This window comes from Mytilus californianus, unplaced genomic scaffold (genome assembly GCF_021869535.1).
Source record: "Mytilus californianus isolate M0D057914Y unplaced genomic scaffold, xbMytCali1.0.p SCAF_12, whole genome shotgun sequence".
In the NCBI taxonomy this organism is placed as follows: domain Eukaryota; kingdom Metazoa; phylum Mollusca; class Bivalvia; order Mytilida; family Mytilidae; genus Mytilus; species Mytilus californianus.
The window spans coordinates 52,457,703-52,470,558 of record NW_026262604.1 but is presented as its reverse complement, the minus strand read 5'-3'; the positions used below and the strand labels follow the sequence as shown (position 1 = coordinate 52,470,558).

General features: G+C 33.9%; 1 long non-coding RNA gene across 1 annotated transcript; it reads left to right on the top strand.

The window, feature by feature from the left end:
- The first annotated feature begins 5,394 nt into the window (after positions 1 to 5,394).
- LOC127722013 (uncharacterized) lies at positions 5,395 to 12,472 on the top strand. Its single transcript, XR_007991599.1, has 5 exons — positions 5,395 to 5,604; positions 6,712 to 6,838; positions 7,730 to 7,848; positions 11,220 to 11,379; positions 12,374 to 12,472. It is a non-coding gene; the product is annotated as an uncharacterized LOC127722013 (long non-coding RNA).
- Positions 12,473 to 12,856: the final 384 nt, after the last annotated feature.

Genomic DNA, 12,856 nt, shown 5'->3' with positions numbered 1-12,856 from the left:
GCAATTTAACTATACAATATATGACAATGTTGGAAAATATATAATTCTTTCGAACGAGTATTCATTTTGACGTCAAGTACTTGCACTCTATGTTGAAAATATAAACTTTTTTATTTATAAAGCCTAAAACAATATTAATTTTTTAAAAGCGATTACGAATAAGTCATTGAAATTTATGTTAAGAAAGACCGAGTGAAATCTATTTGTGTTGATATGTATTTGGATGTCTTACAATCCAATATTTATACTGTTTATGTACATGGACTCAGAATGAAAGAGAGGCGACAGATACCAGAGGGACATTCATACTCATAGATCGAAAATAAATTGACAACGCCATGGCTAAAAAAGAAAAAGACAAACTGACAAACAATTGTAGACATGACACAACTTAGAAAACTAAAGAATAAGCAACACGAACCCCAACAAAAACTGGGGGTGATCTCAGGTGCTCCGGAAGGGTAAGCAGATCCTGTTACACATGTCTAAACATGCTTATCAAATATCTTAAAAACCTATAGAATACAAAATTTTATTTTAAAACAATACCCATTACCTGAAAAATCTCAATCAAGCTATTGGTTTGGAAGCATTGTAGTTTCAAAGATTTGTTAATGCTTTTGTATCGATCTGATGAGTAAAGCCATTTTCAACTGATTTTTATAGTTAGGTTTTATCTTATAATGTCACTTATACTCCTAAATCGGTTGAATCCGTGGAATTTATTGATGCTATTTTATGTTATGAAAAAACAAATCAAAGACAAAACAAAAAAAATTAAAACAAACAGGTGTAGGACATTTAGTTAAGGTCTTTCTGGCATCTGTTGTACAGTCGTGTTTATCCGTTATGCATTTGTTTTATGTCTGAATTGTCTTTATACTAGTCTATTGTATGTGCCTTTTAAAGCCTTTGATAAAACGTTAGTGTGGATCATCCTAGGTGAAGCCCTTGAAAACTGTCTTTTGATATAACAAAAGGTTGGAATTTCATCGAGGTAAATGCAAAAATATTAGAGCAGACAGCTTGTTTTCACTAATAAAATGTAGGTGTATACATCTCGGTTTTAAGAGTCAAATTATGTAAAGTTGAAAAATCAAGACAGATATGTACTGTGTGTAAATTGGCGCCGAAATATATTCCTAAATTGACCGTTGCAAATGAACTTTTACTATTAACGCGTACAGAACATATATACTAGTAATTTATGTTTTTTCATGAACTGATTTTATCACACTTGCTTCACTATACTATTTTTTATGTAACCGATAGAGCTTGGAGCAAAGGAGTTTTCTAAAGGTGATAGCCGTATGAAGACCTCTTGACCTCTTTCTGCTAGTATTGCTTAATTGTTATCTTATTGATATTTAAGCTATAAAACCATCTCTAATCCACCATTTTTACTTAAGGAAATGCCTTACCAAGTCAGGTATATGACAATCGTTTTCCATTCGATTTGTGTGTTAACTTTCCGTTTTGAGTTTCCTCGGAGTTCCGTATTTTCTGTTATTTTACTTTTAATATACCCCTTTTCTCTTCCGTTTAAGAAATAATTGAATGAGGCTTGAATTTATCGTGATTTTACCACGGGTTAACCCTTTATGCTAAGTATTGTAACAAGAGCGACAGTGAGCGGTTAAATTTCAGCATAAAGAGCCAACCCGTAGTAAAAACAATTAAATATTTCCCGTAAAATCCTTACATTATTACGTCATCGTTCAATGACGTCATTTACACCATCTGACGTGAGGTAAAACATTCATTAAAAAGCATATGACGTGGGAGTAGGATTGGAACAGCTTAAATAAATCATGACGTTGCTTATCATCTAACATATGAATATATTCGAATTATACCAAGGTGTGTACTCAAACCGTTTGAAGAACGTCATATTAGAATCAAAATTTCCAACACATTTACAGTTGCTTGACTACTTATTTTCTTAAATTTCTGACCTCGTACTGTCTCCTCTCCACCCCGACAATCGATATTACAGAAAAGCAAAACAAAATATTCGGTTTATCTGTTTGATGTTTACTGCAATAGCGATTTCTGTTTCACGTGTACAAAATGAAGACGATCAAACTACATAATGCCAAATACAAAAAAAATGTCTTTTCACGCTAATATTTACCTTTTTGACTAACACTTTGCAAGCATCCGTTTCAAAGTTTCAAAGATGATTTTTAAAGGCAGATAGAGGAAGATAAATAGTCTTTTTGCAATGATTCTATCTTATGTATTATTACAGAAACTACAACAGCTTCTAGGACCACTCTTCCAACAACAACAGCCTTAAAGTTTATGATTCCACCCATAATCACCCTCCAACAGAAGTTAATCATACCAGAAGGAAAACCGTCATCAGTTGTAGCGTGTCAAGTACAAGGCTATCCCACACCTAGTGTTACCTGGGAAACGTTCGATGTATGTCTTAGGCCTGTAAAATCAGAAACTTATTATAGCGATTCTTCAACAATGGGCACTTATGCGATATTGATATTTGCAATTCCAGGTTATACTGCATATTGATATTTGCAATTCCAGGTTATACTGCATATTGATATTTGCAATTCCAGGTTATACTGCATATTGATATTTGCAATTCCAGGTTATACTGCATATTGATATTTGCAATTCCAGGTTATACTGCATATTGATATTTGCAATTCCAGGTTATACTGCATATTGATATTTGCAATTCCAGGTTATACTGCATATTGATATTTGCAATTCCAGGTTATACTGCATATTTATATTTGCAATTCCAGGTTATACTGCATATTTATATTTGCTATTCCAGGTTATACTGCATATTGATATTTGCAATTCCAGGTTATACTGCATATTGATATTTGCTATTCCAGGTTATACTGCATATTGATATTTGCAATTCCAGGTTATACTGCATATTGATATTTGCAATTCCAGGTTATACTGCATATTAATACTACTACCATAGTTTTTATCCTTTCGCAATTTGCGTAATGATAAAAAAATAAGAATATGTACCAAAACTAAAAGGTTCACTTACCTTAATCTATATTGTCTTACAATGATAGAAGAACAAAGGATTTGGGGTATCCGACCATGACACAAAATAGGTATATGCACAGCAAAAAAAACAGAAAAATGCTCAATGTATTGGATTTTAATATTCATTTAAGTGTATCTGAGGGTGCTGATTGTTAACGGAATGAGAAATAATGGGTAGAAAATAAAAGAATGCAGAAAACAGGTAAGAAAATTTGTAGAGAATAATGGAGTGGTATGATATAAAAAAAAAACAGAGAAAAATACCTTAATGGTGAAAAATAAAGACAGGAAAATGTGCTTTAAAAATTAAAATGTACATAAATGAAGATCTCCAATACATACACTTATATAAGCGTATGTATATATACAGGTTGTATATCAGAACTGTGATTGTTAATAGATAAGACTATCGGTATGCCATTGGGCATTTTGTTTTTCTCATAGTTCTACTCATTGTAAATATTTCGAAAGGAAACACTTAACAGAGGCCGTTAAAAACCCATTCTAGTCGGCAACCTGTTTTTCATGCATTGTGATCTCGTCTTCATTGTTTTCCTATAATTCTCTCTTCGTCGTTGATTTCCCATTATTCTCTCTTCTTCATTGGTTACTCATTATTCTCTCTTCTTCATTGGTTTCCCATTATTTTATTTTCTTCGTTGATTTCCTATTATTCTCTCTTCTTCATTGGTTACCCATTATTCTCTCTTCTTCGTTGGTTTCCAATTATTTTCTATTCTTCATTGCTTTCCTATTATTCTCTCTTCTTTATTGTGTTCCCATTATTCTCTCTTCTTTATTGGTTACCAATTATTTTCACTTCTTCACTGGTTACCCATTATTCTCTCTTCGGAATTGGTTAACCATTATTCTCTCTTCTTCATTGGTTACCCATCGTTCTCTCTTCTTTACTGTGTTTCCATTATTCTCTTTTCTTTATTGTGTTTCCATTATTCTCTCTTCTTCATTGGTTACCCATTATTCTCTCTTCTTCATTGTTTCCCCATTATTCTGTATTCTTCAAGTCTTCATTGGGGCAACAGGAGGAAAATATTGAAATGCAAGTACTTTCAGAAAATGCGTCTATTTTGAAAGTGCGCGTATGTATGGCCACTGATTTTCTTATTAATTTATACTTTTTACGGATTTATTTCATTTCATTTTGACTTGCATATATATGAACATATACTTGCGTTTCGCTCTAGCACAAGTTTCCATCTAATGTCCAAGTTCATGGTCAGTATCTAATCATTCATAACGCTGGTGTATACGATGGCAACACTTACTTTTGCAAGGCAACGAATCCTGCTGGAACTGATATCAAATTTATCCACGTCATAGTAAACCATACAGGTAAAATCTTTACTTTATCTACACTATACCTAAGTAAAAAGTAAAATAACAAAAATACCGAACTCCGAGGAAAATTCGAAACGGAAAGTCCCTAATGAAATGGCAAAATCAAGAATTCAAACACATCAAACAAATGAATTATTCACATCATCACATTATTTGTCCCCTTTCTTCAGGAATGTGTACGGGGTAAAATTAAATAATGCGTGAAATCACACGCTGCAAGTGTAATCAACTTGAGGTGTATTTGAATGTATATAGCTGGAAAGAACCGGTTTAAATGCATATCGAATAACAGAAAGATGATAATACAATATGTCAAGTTCCAAACTGTCCAATGTATAAAAAGTTTTTAATCTCTAATCCAGGAAGATACATATGGTTTCAGACAAAATTTGAAGGACTAGTTTGAATCGTTACTCTTCCAGTTAATTGATATTTTGCATGCGTCAACTCAAAGATATATCGTCGAAAGAGACTATATATACAAATATTACATAAACTTAGCAACCAGACAGACCTTGACACGGGTTGTGATACCAGTAAAATTAAATTCCTGTCAGGCTTCCATAAGATTAGAAATATTATTACAAAATACAACCACGAATAGCTTTACAAGATGCGATCTACTTTGCTATACCTACTCATACTCACTAAAAGTACATGTATTTGAATTTTATATGATTGTAAATTATTGTAAACTACCACTCAAGAAACATGCTGCCATGACTTTTGTGCGCATACGGACCCCTCCTACATATTTCTAAGTTCAGTTTTGTCATCGAGGCTTTGAAGGCCTTGACTGACGGTACTGATACAACTCCAGGAGGGAGAGTGTTCCAATTTCTGATTGTTTGTGGGAAGAACAAATATTTCCAGTAATCACTTTATGATGCTGGGATTTAGAAGCTTCTGCCTATATTTCCTGACAGTCGTTTTGATGGCATCGGACGACCTTGATTTGTTATTGAAACATTAACCCTTTAAATGTTCAGTTGTTGCAACTTCATCATTAACTCATTAGATTTCTGGTTAAGCATCTCTCATCAACATAGGTGTTACTGATTTGTAGTAAAACCAACTACGTTGCGTCCACATATACCTCCAGTGATAAGTTCAACGGCCATTGTCGAAGTTAGATATGGATCATCCGTAACATTGAACTGCAATGCAACCGGATATCCAGAGCCACAAATTACGTGGCACGCACATCACGTATGTAAAATATATGTTTACATGTATATGTTCTGTTTTCACTTAACTCTCTAAAACAGCGCGAAAAAAAGGAATTATAAAAAGCTGTCTTGAATGAACCCAGTGATTCATTATTGTTCCCAAAAGAAATTATCAGTTTGTTTTAACTAACTATTAAGTGTACTCCCGAAACTTAATTCACTTCTATATTCACACAAAAAATATTCCTTAACAACATATGCAAATGAGCTGAGGATTGAGTATCTGATTTACTTCTGTTTTTATTCTGTCTCCTAAACTTTTGTTGCTATTTACCACACCGCCTCGATGTTCTCTTGGTAGAGTGTTTGCCTCGAGTGCGGGAGGTCGTTGGTTCGCACCACGCGGCTGGGTCAAATCAAAGACTTTAAAATTGGTTTTTGGTACTTCTCCGCTAATTTTGTAATATCACGTGGCATTAAGGAGTAAGAACAAAGGCTGGTCGGCTCGGAGTTAGAACAATGTGTCTGAGTATAGCAACATATCTTCCTGCGGACTGTCGCCTTGTGAGCTAGCACGTTAAAATCCGATTTAGCGGGTCGGATTTGTACAAAGCAGGATAAATATTCATATTACATTTATATATTCTCGTCCTGAATATGCATATCAATTTGCCGCTGGACATAAGGCAGCCATCCATCATCATCATCATCATCCTATTTACCACAAAACAGTTGTGTCATTTAACACTAAGTTTTTTTTTCAAATTATTAACTTTAATTTTCTTATCTTATGTTTTTATTCTGCTTTGCTTTTCAAAACAAACAAATATACAATGCAGTAGTAGAACAAGAATGCAGAATATAGGTAAAAACATGTAAATGCATATGTTATACGACTTAAGAAATAAACATAACAGGCCATCCATGAATTGTTTTACATTTGTCATTTCGGGGTCTCTTGTAGCTGAATATTCGGTATGAGTTTTACTTATTGTTGAACATGTTGAAGGCCGTACGGTGACCTATACTTGTTAACTTCTATGTAATTTGGTTACTGGCCATTAGCAATTATACCACATCTTCTTATTTTTACACAACAGTTTCTTTAATATTTAAGGCTAATGTTTGTTTTATAACAAATTTCCAGAAAACAATTCATCACAAAACTCTTGCGATTTCCAAAGCCACTTTAGATGATAATGGATTGTATTTGTGTATTGCCATTAATGATGCTGGGCAAACCCAAGCAAACACAGTGGTATCTGTAACAGGAGGTGAGAGTTCATAACAGTTTATGAGGGTCTGAATGGGGTTTACAGTTTAGAAAATAAATAAAATAGGAAGAATAAAGGGCAACAATAAAATAGGAAGAATAAAGGGCAACAATAAAATAAAGATGATAGAAAAATAGGCAAAAAAAATAAAGATATGCTGAAATATAACGAATAGAGGATTTGAACCACAAATATAAAGGACAGAAAGAAATGGTCTAAAATATTAAAGGATTAAATAAATGAAGGACCCCTCATCCTGAACCTTTTTTAAACTGCAAATATGTTAAATTTTATTAAAATAAAGTAAGCTTGTTATGCGGTATGGGCCTTTCCCATTGTTGAAGGACGTACGGTGATCTATAGTTGTTTATTCCTGTGTCATTTGGTCTTTTTGGGAGAAGTGTCTCATTGGCAATCATGCCACATCTGCTTTTTATAATTATACAAGAAAAACAGTTTGGGATCAGGAAAACAAACTGAAGGATTGTTTAATTTTGATTAATGATATCAAGAGGTATTCTCTAACTAAGACTGTTTATTAATTTTAATGCATTAGGCAGTACTAGTTTAATCCTAAATCATACATATCAGTCAGGAACCTGATGTTCAGTGGTTGTCGTTTGTTGATGTGGTTCATCAGTGTTTCTCGTTTCTCATTTTTTATATAGATTATATCGTTGGTTTTCCTGTTTGAATGGTTTTACACTAGTCATTTTTAGGGCCCTTTAAAGCTTGCCAAGGCTCCGTGTTGAAGGCCGTACTTTGACCTATAATGGTTTACTTTTTACAAATTGTGACTTGGATGAAGAGTTGTCTCAGACGCACTCATACCACTTCTTTATATCTATGTATATAGATATGTAATATATGTATCTTGTTTCTACCTTTTAGATGCGCCACATATTACTGTTCCACCTTCATCTGCAGTTAAAAATTCAGGAGAAATACAAAGCTTCCTGTGTGCAGCTACTGGAAATCCTAAACCAAATATTACCTGGTCTTACACGTCAGTAAGTACAAAGCTTTATATTTACCGCTTCTAGAAATTACCTGGTCTTACACATCAGTAAGCGAAAAGCTATGTATGTACGGAAGGCTACTAGTAATCCTCAACCAAATATTACCTGGTCTTACACGTCAGTAAGTGCAAGGCTTTATATGACGGCTACTTGAAAACCTCAACTAAATATTACCTTGTCTTATACATCAGTAAGTGAAAAGATTTATATGAACTGCTACTTAAAGTCCTCACTCAACCAAATATTACCTGGTCTTACACGTCAGTAAGTAAAACGTTTTATATGAACGGCTACTGGAAATCCACAGTCAACCAAATATTACCTGGTCTTACACGTCAGTTAGTAAAAAGCTATGTATGTTCTGCTACTAGAAATCTTCAATCAAATATTACATGGTCTTACACGTCAGTAAGTGAAAAGCTTTTTATGAACGGCTACTGGAAATCCTCAACCAATTATTACCTGGTCTTAAACATCAGTAAGTGAAAAGCTTTATACGAACGGCTACTGGAAATCCTCAAATGAATATAACATTGTCTTACACGTCAATAGGTAAAAAGCTATGTTTGTACGGACGGCTACCATACATTCTCAACAAATAATAACCTGGTCTTACACGTCAGTAAGTAAAAAGCTTTATATGAACGTCTACTGGAAATCCTCAACCAATAATTACCTGGTCTTACACATCAGTAAGTTAAAACTTTATACGAACGGCTACTGGAAATCCTCAAATGAATATAACATTGTCTTACACGTAAATAGGTAAAAAGCTATGTTTGTACGGACGGCTACTATAAATTCTCAACAAATAATAACCTGGTCTTACACGTCAGTAAGTAAAAAGCTGTATATGAACGGCTACTGGAGATCCTCAACCAATTACTACCTAGTCTTACACATCAATAAGTGAAAAGCTTTGTACGAACGGCTACTGGAATTCCTCAAAAAAATATTACATTGTCTTACACGTCAATAAGTAAAAAATGCTATGTATGTACGGACGGCTACTAGAAATTCTCAACAAATTATAGCCTGGTCTTACACGTCAGTAAGTAAAAAAAACTTTACTAGTATCTGACGGTTACTTAAAATCCTCAACCAATTATTACCTGGTCTTGCACATCAGTAAGTGAAAAGCTTTATACGAACGGCTACTGTAAATTCTCAACCTATTATTACCTGGTGATACACATCAGTGATTTAAAAGCTTTAAATAAACGGCTACTGGAAATCCTCAACCAAATATTACCTGGTCGTACACACCAGTAAGTTAAAAGCTCTGTATGCAAGGACGACTACTAGAAATCCTAAACAAAATATTACCTGGTGATACACGTCAGGTAGTAAAGAGTTTCATATGAACGGCTACTGGAAATGCTCACTCAACCAAATATTACCTGATCTTACACGGCAGTAAGTTAAACGTTTTATATGAACGGCTACTGGAAATCCTCACTCAACCAAATATTACCTGGTCTTACACGTCAGTTAGTTAAACGTTTTATATGAACGGCTACTGGAAATCCTCACTCAACCAAATATTACCTGATCTTACACGGCAGTAAGTTAAACGTTTTATATGAACGGCTACTGGAAATCCTCACTCAATCAAATATTACCTGGTCTTACACGTGCACGTCAGGTGGTAAAAAGATTTATATGAACGGCTACTAATATCCTCACTTAACCAAATATTACCTGGTCTTACACGTCAGGAAATAAAAAGTTTTATATGAACGGCTACTTGAAATCCTCACTCAACCAAATATTACCCGGTCTTACACGTCAGGAAGTTAAATGTTTTATATGAACGGCTACTGGAAATTTTCAAACAAATATTACGTGGTGAAACAAGCCAGTAAGTAAACATGTTTTATGTGAACGGCTACTGGAAATCCTCAACCAAATGTTACCTGGTGAAACACACCAGTAAGTTAAAAACTTTATATAAACGGCAAACGGAATTCCTCATCCAAATATTACCTGGTCTTACACATCAGTAAGTAAAAAGCTTTATATAAACGGCTACTGGAAATCCTCAACCAAGGATTACCCGGACATACACATCAGTAAGTAACAAGCTTTACACAAACGGCTACTGGAAATCCTCCACCAAATATAACCTTGTCTTACCCGTCAGTTAGTAAAAGGTTCATAAGAACGGCTACTAGAATTTCTCATCCAAATATTAGTACTTGGTCTTTACATGTCACATTTCATAAAGCTTTTTATGTACTGTTACTGGATTTCCAAATATCATCTTTTCTTACACCTCAGCCAGTACAACCCTTTGGTTGAACGGCTACTAGAATTCCGCCACCAAATATAACCAGGTTTTACACATCCGTGAGTACATATCATTGTATATACGGCTACAGGAAATCCTAACGAAATATAACTTAGTCTTACACACAAGTAGAATAAAATAAGTATACATAGATATAAGAAGATGTGGTATGAGTGCCAATGAAACAACTCTCCATCCAAGTCAAATTTTATAAAAGTAAACCATTATAGGTCACAGTACGGTCTTCAACACGGAGCCTTGGCTCACACCGAACAGTAAGCTATAAAGGGCCCCAAAAATTACTAGTGTAAAACCATTCAAACAGGAAAAACCAACGGTCTAATCTATATAAAAAACGAGAAACGAGAAACACTTATGAACCACATCAACAAACGACAACTACTGAACATCAGATTCCTGACTTAGGACAGGTGCAAACAAATGCAGCGGGTTTAAACACATATTTGTATGTTCATCTACTTTAAGTATCCATCCTATCATTACCTAGTCTTATACATCAAGTGCAAAGATTTTTATGTGACACTACTTTAATTCTTCAACAAAATATTACATGGTCTTGGCTGGGTACTTATACATCCCGTCCTTGTGTTATTGTACTGTGGTCAATTTTGGAATTCGTGTCTTTCATTTTTGCTTATGTGCTTTGTTTTTTTTTTTTTTTTTCTTTGTTGACATATTTGTTTGTTTTATAGTGATTAAGATTATAACACAATGTTGACTGTTGTACCCCTATTTTTTTCATTTTTACCTATTATGTTTGTTTGTTTTGTTCACACATTGTTGTCAAATATAATCCACCATTTTCTACATATGGAAATGCATGTTCCAAGTCAGGAATGTGACAGTCGTTTTCGATTCGTTTGATGTGTTTCGGCTTTTGAAAATGACATTTGATGAGATTTTCCGTTTTGAATTTTTCTTGGAGCTCGATATTTTTGTTAATTTATTTTTCTGCACATCAGTAAATACTAAGCTTTGTATGTGATTCTCCTCTAACCAAATAATTTTTGTCATGTATTTTCCGTCACAAACAAAAACTTTCTTTTTCAAGTATCTGCATACTGGTAGTCATACCATGCCGTCTCACGTGACCAGTTCAGACGGCGGTAGAATCCAGCTAACAGACATAAAGGATTCTGGTATACTCAAATGTACAGCTACAAATCCTTATGGAACAGTATTAGCACATGCAAATATATTAATGTCTAATAGTAAGTGGATAACTTAATTATGTTAAGAAATTATGTTGAAACTAAGGTTCCAACTCCCGCAAGCAAAGTTGAAAAGAAATCAATTTGGCTCTTTTTACGCCACTTTTGGTCACTTAGCTCACCGTTTTGGGGTCCTATACATCATTGGCTCTCACAATTTATTGTATGAGCGTTCCTGATAAATACATGTTTAACCTTAAAAATGAAAGGTACGGAGTGCTTCGCAAAATCATAAATGTTCATCTCCTGTTAAGAAGTTTGCAAATCTGTGTTATGATCTTTTTATATAATAAAATTAATGATCCCATGTGGTTAACGTCTAAATAAGATGTCATGATAGCTAGGACATATATGAATAGGAGGTGTTTTTTTTAAACCCCAGCCGCACTCCTTTTCCCAAATTTGTGTTGAGACACACACACAGCCATATAAGTACATGTATAAACAAGAGCTTTACCCAAAGATTCATTCACACAGATTTTAAAATTACTTTCTAAAGAACATACTTTTGGTTAAAACACATAGTTTAACTAAATTTTACACACACGATCTCACAATTGGGTTCCCTGGACAGTTTTATGGCTTTGCAAAATTCAAAAAATATAACTACTGATACCAGACAAACATGTCTTGTGAATACCTAAAGGATGGTATTTGGTAGATGAAGAATACTTTTTGATTTTCAAATTCGAGGAGCTAACAAGTGTTTTAATTTTACTTTCTCTTTTAAAATGAATAAAAGTTCCAAATAGACAAGCAACAACAAACAGTTCATATAATGACCAGGTGTCTGAATAACCATGCTCCGGGCTTATGTATACCATCCTCCTTTATTTCAGTTAAATCAACGGACGAAAAGTTGTTAAATCATAGAATTTTGCTCTTCCTGAATCTTTTGATTATTGAAATTGTATTCCAATATAACTGCAAATATTAAACATTGGGTACACCTTGATGTACCTCACTAATGAATTTTATTCTCGTCTTTTTACAGGCAACAATCTGTTCGTTGGGCGATGAGATTGACTGGCGATATCGAACATGAAAGACATTCATGAAATGAAAATGATGTTAAAAACATGATTTAGTGAATACATTATATAGATGACATTTTATATCTTAAATGAAATTGGAGAAATCAAAATCAGACATCCCAAACTTTCCCGATTGGTGGGGTGGGGGTCTTCTCCAATAGAACGTGTAGTCCTGACTTTTGAAATTGTTTATCTTTACAGGTAGATTGGATGATAATAATTGGTAGCTTTTAAAAATTCGAAAAACAAATACAAATACTAGTAGTTAGAAAATGATTCAGCAAAACATTTAAAGTCACGTCACGTTTCATCTTAAATCTGTTTGGCCATTTGGTCATTACGTGTTCGTTATGTTTACACAGTTTTGGCTTCTTGATCTCAATTATTTTCACGTTAACAAATTATGTATGTTTGGGTTACTCACCCAATTTTGTCTATATCAC